A 14,330-nucleotide genomic window follows, 5' to 3' on the forward strand; every position below is an offset into this window, starting at 1 on the left:
ATAGAAAATTGATAGAACACTGTAAATCAGCTATAATGGAAAAAATAAAAATCATTACAAAAAAAAAAAAAAGACTGGTTTTTTAGCCCTTTACTCTTACCTTTGTAACAGTTACTTGATAGCATAACTGACCATGAATACTGTTCAGTGTAAGATTGCAATTGTTTGTTTGTCTTTTTAGGGCCTCACCCACAGCATATGGAAGTTTCCAGGATAGGCGTTGAATTGGAGCTATAGCTGTTGGCCTATGCCTCAGCCACAGCAATACCAGATCCGAGCTGCAACTGTGACCTACACCACAGTTCACGGCATCATTGGATCCTTAACCCCCTCAGCAAGGCCAAGTATCGAACACATGTCTTCAAGGATCCTAGTCGAGTTCGTTAGTGCTGAGCCATGACAGGAACTCCTGCAGTTGTTGAATAAAGTCATAAATAGAGGGGTTTCAGCTAGAGGAAAGTTTAAAATTTTTTATAGGTATTTCTGTTGTTTTTTTTATTTTTTAATTATTTTTTTTTACCTTTTCTAGGGCCACTCCCTCGGCATATGGAGGTTCCCAGGCTAGGGGTCTAATCAGAGCTGAAGCTGCCAAGCATACACAGGAGCCACAGCAACGTGGGATCCGAGCCGTGTCTGCAACCTACACCATAGCTCACGGCAACACCGGATTGTTAACCCACTGAGCAAGGCAAGGGATCGAACCCGCAACCTCATGGTTCCTAGTCGGATTTGTTAACCACTGAGCCACAATGGGAACTCCTTAAATATTTTTAATTATTAAGGGCTATAAAAAAATCCAGAAAGATAAATAAATGTGATGCAATGATATATAGCCTTGTATGAAGAAGTTTCTTTCACTGCATTGTTTTCCTTCACAATGGCCTTCAAATCATAAGAGGTGGTAATTTTGTGCCATTTCCTCTTCTTTTATTGCCTGCTCAGAATTTCTAAATCCGTACCCAGCCCTCAGTCTTCTCATTTATAAATCAAATTCATTTTCAATCTTTTGTTTAGAGGGAGTGTATTTTTTTCTTTTCCACAAAGAAAACTTTTTTTTTTCCCTCAGCTGGATCATAATGCAACAGAGTCAGTTTCTCCTGTAATTGTAGTGTTAAGGAAACAGCCCATTCCAGCTTGGCTTATCAGTTTCACCAGAATTGTTTTTGACTTACTCTTGGCAAAAGTGACCACAGACAGTAGGATAGCACCCCTTCAGGCTCTATAACAGGTGCAAAGTCTAGGTGTTTCTATTATTAATGTAGAAGACAATAATAATATCATCTCTCCAATATAGACTTTACTAATGGAATAATCTTGGATATATGGCTGATTTGATTCACTACTTTTTTTCTTTTTGTCTTCTTTCTTTTGTCTTTTTAGGGGTGCACCCACGACATATGGAGGTTCCCAGGCTAGGGATCTAATTGGAGCTATAGTTCCAGCCTATGCCACAACCACAGCAATGCCAGATCTGAGCTGCATCTGCGATCCACACCACAGCTCAAGGCAATGCCGGATCCTTAACCCACTGAGCAAGGCCAGGGATCAAACGCACAACCTCATGGTTCCTAGTCGGATTCATTTCTGCTGCACCACGACGGGAACTCCTGTTTGAGTTACTACTTAATTTTATCTTTTCATTATTTTGATTTATCTTTAATGTGTTTTTAGATGTAACATTTGTTCTTTTATTTTGACATTTTTTCCCAAGTCCCTATGCAAAGATAGAGTAGAATTTAGCTATTAGTTCAATAATTCCCAAAAAGCTGCCTTTGTTTAAAGAACACAATTTTTTCACTATGACCTCTGAAGCCATTTTTATTTAAAAACTTAATAGCTGCTGCTATACTTGATGGCATTTCAAAATAATTCACAATGTTTTTCCTGTTTATTTTCAAGAAATTGGTCTAGTGTGGAGTTCCCATCATGGCTCAGTGATTAACAAATCTGACTAGAAACCATAAGGATGCAGGTTCCATCCCTGGCCTTGCTCAGTGGGTTAAGGATCCTGCATTGCCATGAGCTGTGGTGTAAGTTGCAGACACGGCCCTGATCCTGTGTTGCTGTGGCTCTGGTGTAGGCCAGCATCTACAGCTCCGAATAGACCCCTAGCCTGGGAACCTCCATATGCCGCAGGTGCAGCCCTAAAAAAGAAAAGGAAAGAAATTGGTCTAGTGCATTTTTATTGGACCTCCATGTATTTCAAGTAAACATGGTCTTCTAGTGCTCTGTGGAATGTACTTGACTTTTGAAATTTCTTAATATATTTATCCAATCCAAAAAACCTATCTGATGTAATATCTGTCTTGTTGCAAACAGTTTACAAACAAAATGATAAATACAATCTTTAGTTTTAGAACAGGCTACCCAGGTTCTCATACCAATCTGATCACTTTAAAATATTTTTAGGAGTTCCTTCGTGGCACAGTGGGTTAAGAATCTGACCACAGGAGTTCCCATTGTGGCTCAGCAGTAACAACCTTGACTAGTATCTATGAGGATGGGTTTTAAGAATCCAGTGATGCTGTGAACTGTGGTGTAGGTTGAAAATGCAGCTTGAATCTCTCATTGCTGTGGTTGTGATGTAGGCTAGTAGCTGCAGCTCCAATCCAACCCCTAGCCTGGGAACTTCCATATCCTGCAGGTGCAGCCCTAAAAAAAGAGAGAGAGAGAGTGAAGCATGAATCTAACGGACGTGTTCAATCCCCGGTCCAGCCCAGTAGGTTAAGGATCTGGTGGTTAATTAATTTAATTAATTTAAATTTACTGTAACTGCAGCAACACCAGATAAAATTAAATAAATTTAACTGCATTAAAAAATTTAACTCCATTAAAATTTTTTAATGTGTCTGAGAAGTATGTTGTTCAGTGATCTATTCTGTTTAATTCTCTGTAAATATTTTTTGTCTATTTTTTTTCTTTAGGGGCACACCCATTGCATATGGAAGTTCCCAGGCCAGGGATTGAATCCAAGCCACAGCTGTAACCTACACCACAGCTGCAGCAACACCAGATCCTTACCTCACTGGGCTGGGCCAGGAATTGAACACACACCTCTACAGAAACCATAGCTGCTACAGTCAGATTCATTTTCTCTCTCTCTCTCTCTCTTTTTTTTTTTTAAGGCAGTGACTGCAGGATATGGAAGTTCCCAGGTGAGGGACTGAATTGGAGCTGCAGGTGCTAGCCTATGCCACAGCCACAGCAACTCAGATCTGAACCATGTTTGTGACCTACACCTCAGTTCATGGAATCACTGGATCCTTAACCCACAGATCAAGTCCAGGGATCAAACCTAAATCCTCATGGATACTAGTCAGATTTGTTACTGCTAAGCCAAGATGGAAACTCCTCTGTAAATATTATTGGATCAAAATTTAAGGAAAAAATTAACTATTTGATTATTTTGCATTGAATGAAGTTATTGCTCCTTAGACAATGAGAGATTATGGCAATTATGAAAATCAACGAATTCATCAAAGTGAAGTACCTTCTGACCTTGTGTGTTCTATTGAATCTGCAAAGTTTGTTTTTCTTTCATCTTCTTTCTGTTTTCTGTTTCTTGTTTAGAAGTGTTTTGATTCCCATAGTCACTTTTGTCTCTTCTGTTCGCTATCATGAATCTTTCCCTTATCTTCATGATTGTGATTACAAGAGCCTTTAGTTTCTGTTTTGATGTAATAAGAAATATTTTTGGGAGTTCCCGTCGTGGCGCAGTGGTTAACGAATCCGACTAGGAACCATGAGGTTGCGGGTTCGGTCCCTGCCCTTGCTCAGTGGGTTAATGATCCGGCGTTGCCAGTGAGCTGTGGTGTAGGTTGCAGACGCGGCTCGGATCCCGCGTTGCTGTGGCTCTGGTGTAGGCCGGTGGCTACAGCTCCGATTCAACCCCTAGCCTGGGAACCTCCATATGCCGCGGGAGCGGCCCAAGAAATAGCAACAACAACAACAACAACAAAGACAAAAGACAAAAAAAAAGAAATATTTTTGGCATTTTATTTTAATGCCAAATGTCAGGAGGAATTTAGAAGATAGTTAGAAAGGAAGGAAGGAAGGAAGGAAGGAAGGAAGGAAGGAAGGAAGAAGGAAGGAGGAAGGAAGGAAGGAAGAAGAAAGAAAGAAGAAGAAAGAAAGAAAGAAAGAAAGAAAGAAGAAGAAAGAAAGAAAGAAAGAAAAAAAGAAAGAAAGAAAGAAGAAAGAAAGAAAGAAAGAAAAAGATTGAAGAAGGAGAAAGAAGAGAAAGAAAGAAAGAAGGAAATGGAAGGAGGAAGGAGAAGAGAGAGAGAAGAAAGAAAGAAAGAAGAAAGAAAAAAGAGAGAGAGAGAGAGAGATGAGAGGAGAGAGAAAAAAAAGAAAGAAAGAAAGGGAAAGCTTGATTATAGGCGCCAAGAGCCTGAGGGGAGAGCGGAGCCGAGAGCTGGCTCTGGTTAAAATACACTTATTCTTAGAGTTCCTGTCACGCTTGTTAGTAAACAAAACCTATTAGTATCCATGAGGACTCGGGTTTGATCCCTGGCCTTGCTTGGGTTAAGGATCCGGCATTGCTGTGAGCTGTGGTCACGAGTGAGGCTTGAATACCACATTGCCATGGCTGTAGCATAGCTGGCAGCTATAGCTCTGATTTAACCCCTAGCCTGGCAACTTCCACATGCTGCTGGTGAATGCCTAAAAAAAAAAAAAAAAAAAGATAAATTTATTTTCACTGTGCTAAGAAAGAGCACCACCTTCACAGTCGACGTGGCTCAGAGTGGGAGAGCCGAGTCAGAACTTTTTGGACTCTGTTTTAAGGCAAGTCTTTATAATACGGGGTGGGGTGGAGTGGAGGCTTGAGTCATTCCCAAATTACTCACTGTTTTCTTTTATTTTTCTGGTAATGTCTGAAGCAAAGACATGAATTAAGTGTAAAGATGCAGTTCCCACTGTGGTGCAGTGGGTACATAGTTAAGAATCCTATTGTGGCTCAGTTGTTAACGAATCTGACTAAGAACCATGAGGTTGTGGGTTCCATCCCTGGCCTTGCTCAGTGGGTTAAGGATCCAGCATTGCTGTGAGCTGTGGTGTAGGTTGCAGATGAGGCTCGGATCCTGCATTGCTGTGGCTCTGGTGTAGGCCAGTGGCTACAGCTCTGATTCGACCCCTAGCCTGGGAACCTCCATGTGCCACAGGAGCGGCCCAAGAAATGGCAAAAAAGACCAAAAAAAAAAAAGAATCAGACTACAGCAGCTCAGGTTGCTGTGGGCAAGCATTCTGTCCCCAGCCCTGTATAATATGTTAAAGTGTCCAGTGTTACCACAATTCAGATTCAATCCCTGGCCTGGAATTTCCATATGCCGTGGTGCAGCCATTAACAAAGAAAAGCATGCATTCAGAAAACTTCTTAAAACCACAGTCACCACCCCCCCCACCCCTGCCACCACCAAAAGCAATTTTGCAGCCGTAAAGTCCTGGAGTTCCCTGCTGTGACTCAGTTTTGATCCCTAGCCTGGGAACTTCTATATCCCATGGGCATGGCTGAAAAAAGAAATGAAGTCCCTCAATGTACCTGAGTCGAAAAGGTTCTTTACTTCTTATTTTAGGACTAACAAGCTTTTGGAAGGTATTCTTCCATATCAGAAGGTATTTGGCTGCAGAAGTGAATTCAGGTTTCTACAACTTCTAACGTGGAAAATCACTCAAAACTGAAATTACAGTGTTTTCTGGCTTCTGGCCTTCTCGAAGTGTGTTTGTTTTGCTTTGTTTTTAATTTTTGTATTTTTTATTAAAGTATAGTTGAGTTACAATGTTGTGCCAACTTCTGCTGCATGGTTTTCTCAAAGTTTTGACAATCTTATGGCCAAGTTTTTTAGGGTTTTTTGTTTGTTTATTTGTTATTTTTTTTTTTTTTTTGGCAGCTCCTGCAGCACACAGAAGTTCCCAGGCCAAGAATCGAACTCATGCCACAGTAGCAACCCAAGCCGCAGAAGTAGCAATGCCAGGTCCTTAACCCACTGAGCCACCAGGCAACTCCTAAAGGCCAAGTTTAATCAGAGGTCAATGTGTGATAAACCCAGAGTTTTTACAGGGAAAGGGGAATATATATTGCAGTCATTCAGATTATCCTTTTTTTTTCTTGTGACTTGTGTAGCCCTGACATATAGCAAGCATTCAATAAATGATAGCTGCCAGAGTTCCTGTCATGGCTCAGCAGTAACAAAACCGACTAGTATCCATGAGGATGCAAGTTTGATCCCTGGCCTTGGTCAATGGGTTAAGGATTTGGCTTTGCCGTAAGCTGTGGTGTAGGCTGCAGACATGGCTTGGATCCTGCATTGCTATGGCTGTGGTGCAGGCTGGCAGATACAGCTCCAATTCAACTCCTAGCTCAGGAACTTCCATATGCTGTGAATGTGACCCTAAAAAGAACCAAAAAAAAAAAAAAACTGCCATATAAGCCACATATTTTTTTTTCTTCACCCACGGCATATCGAGGTTCCCAGGCTAGGGGTCAAATTGGAGCTACAGCCATTGGCCTACACCACAGCCACAGCAACAACCAGAGCCGAGCCATGTCTGTGACCTACACCACAGCTCATGGTAACGTCAGATCCTTAACCCACTGAGTGAGGCCAGGGATCGATCCCTCATCTGTGTGGATAATAGTCAGATTCATTTCCACTGAGCCAAGACAGGAACTCCAGACATATACTTTTTTATTCACTTTCCAGCATCTTTTCCCAAACAGAAGATAAAAGGACTCAGTGCACTGGTCACACTTGAGACAGTGGGGATTCCTAGAACTATTTGGAAAAAATTTGAGTTTTCCTCAGAGATGGAATTTAGAGAAACACTGCTTTGGAAATAATATTCTGACCTTAGTTGTCACTGAAGGCAAGGCTAGTGAGAAACAGGAAAACAGATCCCAGGTATGTGTATAAAATGCTTAATATGTTGTGTTCATTCAATATGGAAAAAAAAAAGACAATCAGTAGTTCTAAAGGGCTCTGGATGGATGAGAGAGAGAAGCCCAAGCCTCATCATATTAAATGATGAAGATATGATAAAAACTGGCCTAAAATTGGGGCATAGCTTTAATATTCACATCTAACAAATTGAATCATGCTATTCAAAAGATAAATGGGAGATTTATAAATAAATTAATTCATAGGGCACCATAAGCACAGCATCCAGGAAGGGGACACATATTTCAAGTTGTATAATAGATGCTCTCTATTCTCAGTCTTGTCTATATCTCTGGGGGTGTATTAGTAATTTCATTTGGAGGTAAGTATAAATTCTAGCCCTGAATTCTCTGGCCCTTTCTAGCTCTGTCCTGAGGATGACTTGATTACTGCTTTTTGCCAAATGATAAATCTCCTTTAACTACTATTAAATAGAAAATAACAAAAAAAAGAAGAAAAAAAGAGTTCCCTGGTGGTTCAGCAGGTTAAGGATCTAGCATTGTTACTGCTGTGATTCTGGTTACTGCTGTGGCATAGGTTTGATCCCTGGCCCAGGAATTCCATAGGCCTCAGATGCAGCCAAAATAAGAAAGAAAGAAGGGAAGGAAGGGAGGGAGGGAGGAAGGAAGGAAACAAAATGGCACAAAACAAAAACAAGGTTATTAATTCTGCTTGAGTTACAAAACTAGATCCATTCAATTGTATCTAAATAGTTAGAGAATATTTTGGAGTTTAATATTTAATGTTAATTTTATTGTGGTTTGTGTACGAGAAGACAGAGCAAATCAATTAGTTTTTTACAGTCTGAGGTTCAAAGAAAATAATGTTTTCAATGATTTATTCACAAGTAATAAGAATCAGAGCTGCAGCTGCTGGCCTATGTCACAGCAGCAGCAATGTGGGATCTGAGCCACATCTGTGACCTATACCACAGCTCACCACAACACCAGATCCCTAACCCACTGAGCAAGGCCAGGGATCAAACCTGCATCCTTGTGGATACTAGACGGATTTGTTACCACTGAGCCATGACTGGAACTCCTATTCACAAGTAATACTGACAGTGCAGGACTATGAATGATGCAGTATTCCTCTATTCTGAGGATCGTTGGCACAGCATGAGACACCTCTGGGAGTGGATATAGTCTGATTTGAAATATCTTAACATGAAAGTGCAAGTATAAACCATTAAATATACTTCTTGACTTTCATTTATCTGTTTATCTGTTTAACAACATCATTATATTAAAATTTATTCAGTTGTCTAAGAATTGATGACACCCCATTGCACACAATGTGTTAGTGAACCACTACAGGGGATAATAGAAGTAGTTATTAAGATTGCATCTAAGGTCAAAGATTTTGAATCAAGTTGATATAATCCACTCAACACCATGCTCAGTCTTAAAGCAAACAACTAAATCTATAGTTAGTTTTGTTTAAAGCTAAGGGCACTTCTACCTTTCATACATCATGAAGTTAAAAATGAGAATAGATTTGCATTCCCCTTTAGGATGAAGAATGCCCAGCGGGAGATGATTCCGAAAATCTATTAAAGTATTTCTCTCTCTCTCTCTCTCTTTTTTTTTTTGGCCACGCCCTCAGCATATGGAAGTTCTCAGGCCAGGGATTGAGCCCATGCCACAGCAGTGACAATGCCCGATCCTTAAACACTAGGCCACCAGGGAATGCCCATATTTCTAAAGGAACACAACTTTATCACAACAACCACTTGACTGACAGATTTCAGAGATGGTAAAAGGGGGGGAAATACCTGAGTAAGCACCCACATACCCACTACCCTGCTAAAATACAGATCAATTGCCCACACTGTGATGACCACTCTTGCATGCCCCCCCCATATCTCCCTCCTTCCCACCCTAGAAACAGTTCCTGTCCTAAACTTTGAGTTTGTCATTCCTTTGTTTCCTCTCTGGTTCTACCCAAAATGTACCCTGAACACATTGTTTGTTTCTGTTTATAACTTGGTCAATAAGTGGAACTAACTGTATTACCCATGTTCTTTTGTGACTTGCTTTTCTACTCCAGCTTAGTTGAACTTCATGCATGATAATGTGTATGTCTGCTTTTCATTTTCCTCACTATATAGTGTCATACTGCCTATCCCAATATTTATCAATTTTTCTTGGGTCCTGCCTTGAGTCCAGCCCTGGCTAAAGCTAAGTTCATTTTATTAAAGTGAGGGGGGTGGGGCTAATGGTGGCCAAAGCCAAATCATCATCATCATTTACATCATAATGATTATTCGTTAACTATTAATATGTGAGGGATCAGTTGAAGGATCAAGAAAAGTTTGGAAGCCATTTTGTATGTGAGGAATCATGAATAAAGAAAGCATCCTTGAGAAAATTATAAAGGCAGACTTTTTTGGCCATGCCCATAGCATGTGGAAATTCCCTGGGCCAGGAATCAAACCCGTGTCTCAGAAGCAACTAGAGCCACAGCAGCAACCAGATCCACAGCAGTGACAATGCTGTATCCTTAACCTGCTGCACCACCAGGGAATTCCCAAATATAGACCCTTTATGATTAGTAATTTTGGGGGGACTTTATTTTATTTTATTTTATTTATTTATATATTTTTGTCTTTGTCTTTATAGGGCTGCACCCGCGGCACATGGAGGTTCCCAGGCTAGGGGTCTAATTGGAGCTGCAGCTGCTGGCTTACACCACAGCCACAGCAATGCAGGATCGGAGCCGCATCTGCAGCCTACACCACAGCTCACAGCAACTCTGGATCCTCAACCCACTGAGCAAGGCCAGGGATCGAATCTGCAACCTCATTGTTCCTAGTTGGATTCATTAACCACTGAGCCACGACAAGAACTCCCTTGGGGGGGATTTTAGAAGTGAAGAAAAGAAAGGGTCAAAGATGAAAGAATGGAGTTCCCATCGTGGCTCAGTGGTAACAAACCTGACTAATATCCATGAGGATTCGGCTTTGATCTCTGACCTCGCTTAGTGGGTTAAGGATCCAGCGTTGCGATGAGCTATGGTATAGCTCACAGATGTGCCTTGGATCCTTCACTGGGCTGGCTGTGGCGTAGGCTGACAGCTGCAGCTTCGATTCCACCCCCAGGTGGGAACTTCCATATGCCCAGGGTACAGCCCCTAAAAAGACTCCCGCCCCCCCAGGTTTTTTTAAAAGATGAAAGAATGGTGGAGTCATGAACTGAAATAGGAAATCCAGGAGCCAGAACTGATCACCTGTTATCTGAAATACAGATGGAATATCCAGGTCAGGAAATGGGTTGAGGATAAAGGAGTAATTTTAAGTAGAACCTTTGAAAAGGTGATCAAAGTTTGTGCTTTGTCTAGAGGGAATTGAACATAGAAAGCTCAGGACACAGTCTTGGGAAATGCCTCTATAACATGTCACAGCTGTTCTTTCTCAGTAGAGCAGATCCCAACTCTCTCTCCTCAAGCGTTTCTGGGAGTTATTGAGAACTTCCGTTTTCCCCTTTCTTTTCTGGACACTTCACCTTGCTCAGGGAGTACTTGTCACCTCTTTTTGACAATATGCCATTTCTTGGGGTCCTGTCCCTGATCAGGTGCCAAAACTGCAACATTTGATTGGAATGTGGGAATGAATATCTAGTTCCCTGTTATGAACTGAACTGCATTCCCCCTAAAGTTCATATAATGAAGTCCTGATCTCTAGTACTTCAGAATGTTACTGTATTTGGATAGAGGGTCTTTACAGAGGTAATTAAGGTAAAAGGAAGTCATATGGGTGGAACTTCATACATAAGTATATACAAATACATAGATGGACTTCTGGCCTCCAAAATTCATAGAAAATAAAACTCTATTCTTTAAGTCACCCAGTCTCTAATACTTTATTATGAAAGCCCTATCAAACTAATAAACTCCTTTTTTGGAGTCGGCTTGTATTAGAATGGAGCCAGGTTGGTACTGGCCAGGTAGACTCCTAGTGACAGATGCACACTATACTTTAAGTCATTTCTCTCCGAGGACTACCAAGGCTTGTTACTTCAAAGTCAAATGTATCATGTCTAAATTTCCAGGAGATTACATAGACATTGTAGGTCTTCCCCTGTAAGATCTTCAGATGTGCTTAGGCATATCTTGCCATGTCTAGTACTGCAGGGAAACGAAACGGGAATCCTGGAAGAGGGACTGCGCAGTGTAGCAGAACACACAAGACTCTTACATTTAGAAATTGGGGGACCAGGAGGCAAAAGCACCTAGGTTTCAGCCCACATCTTTTTATTAAGGAAGATGATGAGATTAATGGAGGGTAACAAGATTAGCGGGCAGGGGCAAGACATGGGCAATGATGAGATTATCTTCTTTGTAATACCAAAAGGGGGTATCCTTAGGACATAATGCAGCTGTTTATAGAATAACATGGTTAATGCATAAGTCCTTTATCTTGTCTTTAAAGGAGACTCTGTACTTTAGAACTTTGAGTCCAAGATATTTGCCTTCTGCAGAGTTCTGCTGTTCCATGGTCTCCAACAATATCTAAATTTAAATAGTGGTCTCTGGAGTCACCCCTGTGGTGCAATGGGATTGGCAGCATCTATAGAAGGCTGAGACTCAGATTCGATCCCTGGCCCAGCACAGTGGATTAAGGATCTGGCATTGCTGCAGATGTGGCATAGGTTGCAACTGGGGCCTAGGAACTCCATATGCCATGGGGTGGCGAAAAAGAAAAATAAATAAATTAAATAAGCAAATAAATAAAACTGAAGAGTAGTCTCAAGTTGCAATTACACTTACTAGATGGGGAAATGCATTTGTGATAAGTAGAAGCAATTAGAAATAGAGGAAATAAAGAGATATAACTCATACTTACTGAGCATTAGTATATATTGTTAACCATGCAAGAACATTTACATACATTATTAATCAATTTTTTCATTCAAAAATATTTATTGAGTTCCTATAATGTCCTAGCCACCATGTGAAGAGCTAGGGCTGCAGTGGTAAATAAGAAAGACACCTGCTCTGGGGTAGCTTCCAGTCTAAAAGGAGACATGGAGAGTAAAACAGATCATTACAATATCATGTGAAGATTTCTTTTTTTTTTTTTTAATGGCTGCACCCATGGCATATGGAGTTCCTGGGCCAGGGATAGAATCTGAGCTGCAGCTATGGCAATGCCAGATCATTTAACCCACTGTGTCAGGCCAGGTATCGAACCAGTGCCTCTGCAGCAACCTGAGCCACTACAGCCAGATGCTTTTGTTTGTTTGGTTGGTTGGTTTTGGTTTTTTAGGTCTGCACCTGAGGAATATGGAAGTTCCAGGCCAGGGGTTGAATCGGAAGCTGCAGCTGCCAGCCTATACCACAGCCACAGTAATGCCAGATCTCAGCCGTATCTGTGATTTACATCTGAGCTCATGCCAATGCTGGATCCTTAACCCACTGAGCAAGGCCAGGGATCAAACCGGGGAGCTCATGAATCCTAGTCAGGTTTGTTAGCCCTGAGCCACAGTGGAACTCTTCAGCTGGATTCTTAACCAATTGCACCACAGTGGAACTCATGTGAAGATTCTAATGAAAGAATTATAGCATGCTGTGAGAAGACAGAGGAAGGATTAAATATTTGCTTACTAGGGCTGCCATAACAAAATACCACAGACCTTAACAAAGAAATTTCTTTTTTTTTTTTTTCCCTGCTTTTTAGGGCCGCACCTGCAGCATATGGAGGTTCCCAGGCTAGGGGTCCAATAGGAGCTGTAGCTGCCAGCCTACACCACAGCTAGAGCAACACAGGATCTGAGCCCCATCTGCGCGACCTACACCGAAGCTCACAGCAATGCCAGATCCTCAACACACTGAGCAAGGCCGAGAATAGAACCTGAAGCCTCATGGTTCCTAGTCGGATTCGTTTCCACTGCACCACGACGAGAACTCCAGAAATTTCTCAAACAACAGAAATTTACTTTCTCACAGTTCTGGAGGCTGGAAATCCAAGATCAGTGTTGGCAGAATTAGTTTCCCCTAAGGCCTCCTTCCTTGGCTTGCAGACGGCTGACCTCTTGCTGTGTCCTCACATGTCCTTGTCTCTGTCTATGCACTCCTGATGTCTTTTCCTCTTCTAAGGACACTAGTCCTATTGGATTAGGGTCCTTCCCTTATGAGGCCTCTCTCCTTGACCTGAGGATGGATGACTTCTCCTGTGTCTTCACATGGTCTCCCTTCTGTATATATCTGTGTCCAAATTTCTTTTCTTAGAAGGATGCGGTTCACATTGAATCAGGGTCTACCCATATGACTATATTTTACCTTAATTACCTCCTTAAGGACCCTATCTCCAAATAGAGCCACATGAAGTTTAGAGCTGCAATATATGAATTTTGAAAGAATACAATTCAGTCCAAGCAAATTAGTTTTTCAGAAAACAGTCTCATTCAAAGTAAAATCTGAGGTTTCCATAGAAGTAGACAGGTAAAATTTGCAGTAGAAGTGTGCCTCAGAATGCAGATAAAGTGTGATCAAAAACCAGGCTATAAGACAAGAATATGGCACATTAGGAAACAAAGGTAGTTTTCAGATGAGTCTAGAGGGTAAGTAGACAACCTTGGAAGGGCTTCCGGTCAGGATACAATTAGGAATTTATCTTAGGGCCGTAGGAAACCAGTGGAATGCTGAAAGCAGGAAAGTGACATGACCAAATTTGCATTAGCTACTTTGACCATAGTGTAGAGAGTGAACTGAGAAGTAGCAACACCGGAGATAGAAAGACAAGTTAGGGAGCTGTTAGAGTCAAACAGGCAAGATGGTAGTGGGAATGGAGAGAAGAATACAGAATTGAGAGTCTCAGGATGTAGAATCGATAGGACTTGCTAACATACTAAGAAAGGAGGAATAAACCGAAGATGATGCTTAGGTTCTGAGTTGAGCAAATGGATTGGAAGTTCATGCCATACCCTAAGGTAGGAAACAAAGATGCAGATGGTCGGGGGAGGGGAGGACAGTGAGCTCAATTTTCAATATATTGAGTTTGGGTTTTTTTTTTTTTTAATTTTTTATGGCCACATCTGTTGTATATGGAAGATTGCAAGCTAGAGGTCAAAATGGAACTGCAGCTGCCCGGCCTACACCACAGCCACAGCAATGCCAGGTCCATGCCCTACATGGTAGCTTGCAGCAATGCCAGATCCTTAACCCACTGAGCAAGGCCAGGGATCAAACCCACACCCTTAGGGATACTTAACCCACTGAGCCACAATGGGAACTCCTAGACTTCTTTTACAGACTTCTCTCTTACCTAAACTATCTTTATTCTGAGATTTCCTACTATATGCTGGGAAATGCAATTCATAACTAACAAATTTCAATTAAATCCCCCATTTAAATTAACCTAGTCAAGGTTAGTTTCTGCTAAAATAGATGGCA

At 41.4% G+C, this 14,330-nt stretch overlaps 1 pseudogene across 1 annotated transcript in view; it reads right to left on the bottom strand.

Annotated features, from left to right (window-relative positions):
• Nucleotides 1–760: 760 nt before the first annotated feature.
• Nucleotides 761–14,330, bottom strand: part of LOC125116964 (uncharacterized) — a 29,026-nt pseudogene continuing 15,456 nt past the window's right edge. Inside the window, exon 2 of the transcript XR_007132452.1 lies at nt 761–1,210. The product of XR_007132452.1 is annotated as an uncharacterized LOC125116964 (transcript). The remainder of the gene's footprint in view (nt 1,211–14,330) is intronic.

Source organism: Phacochoerus africanus, chromosome 15 (genome assembly GCF_016906955.1).
Source record: "Phacochoerus africanus isolate WHEZ1 chromosome 15, ROS_Pafr_v1, whole genome shotgun sequence".
NCBI lineage: Eukaryota > Metazoa > Chordata > Mammalia > Artiodactyla > Suidae > Phacochoerus > Phacochoerus africanus.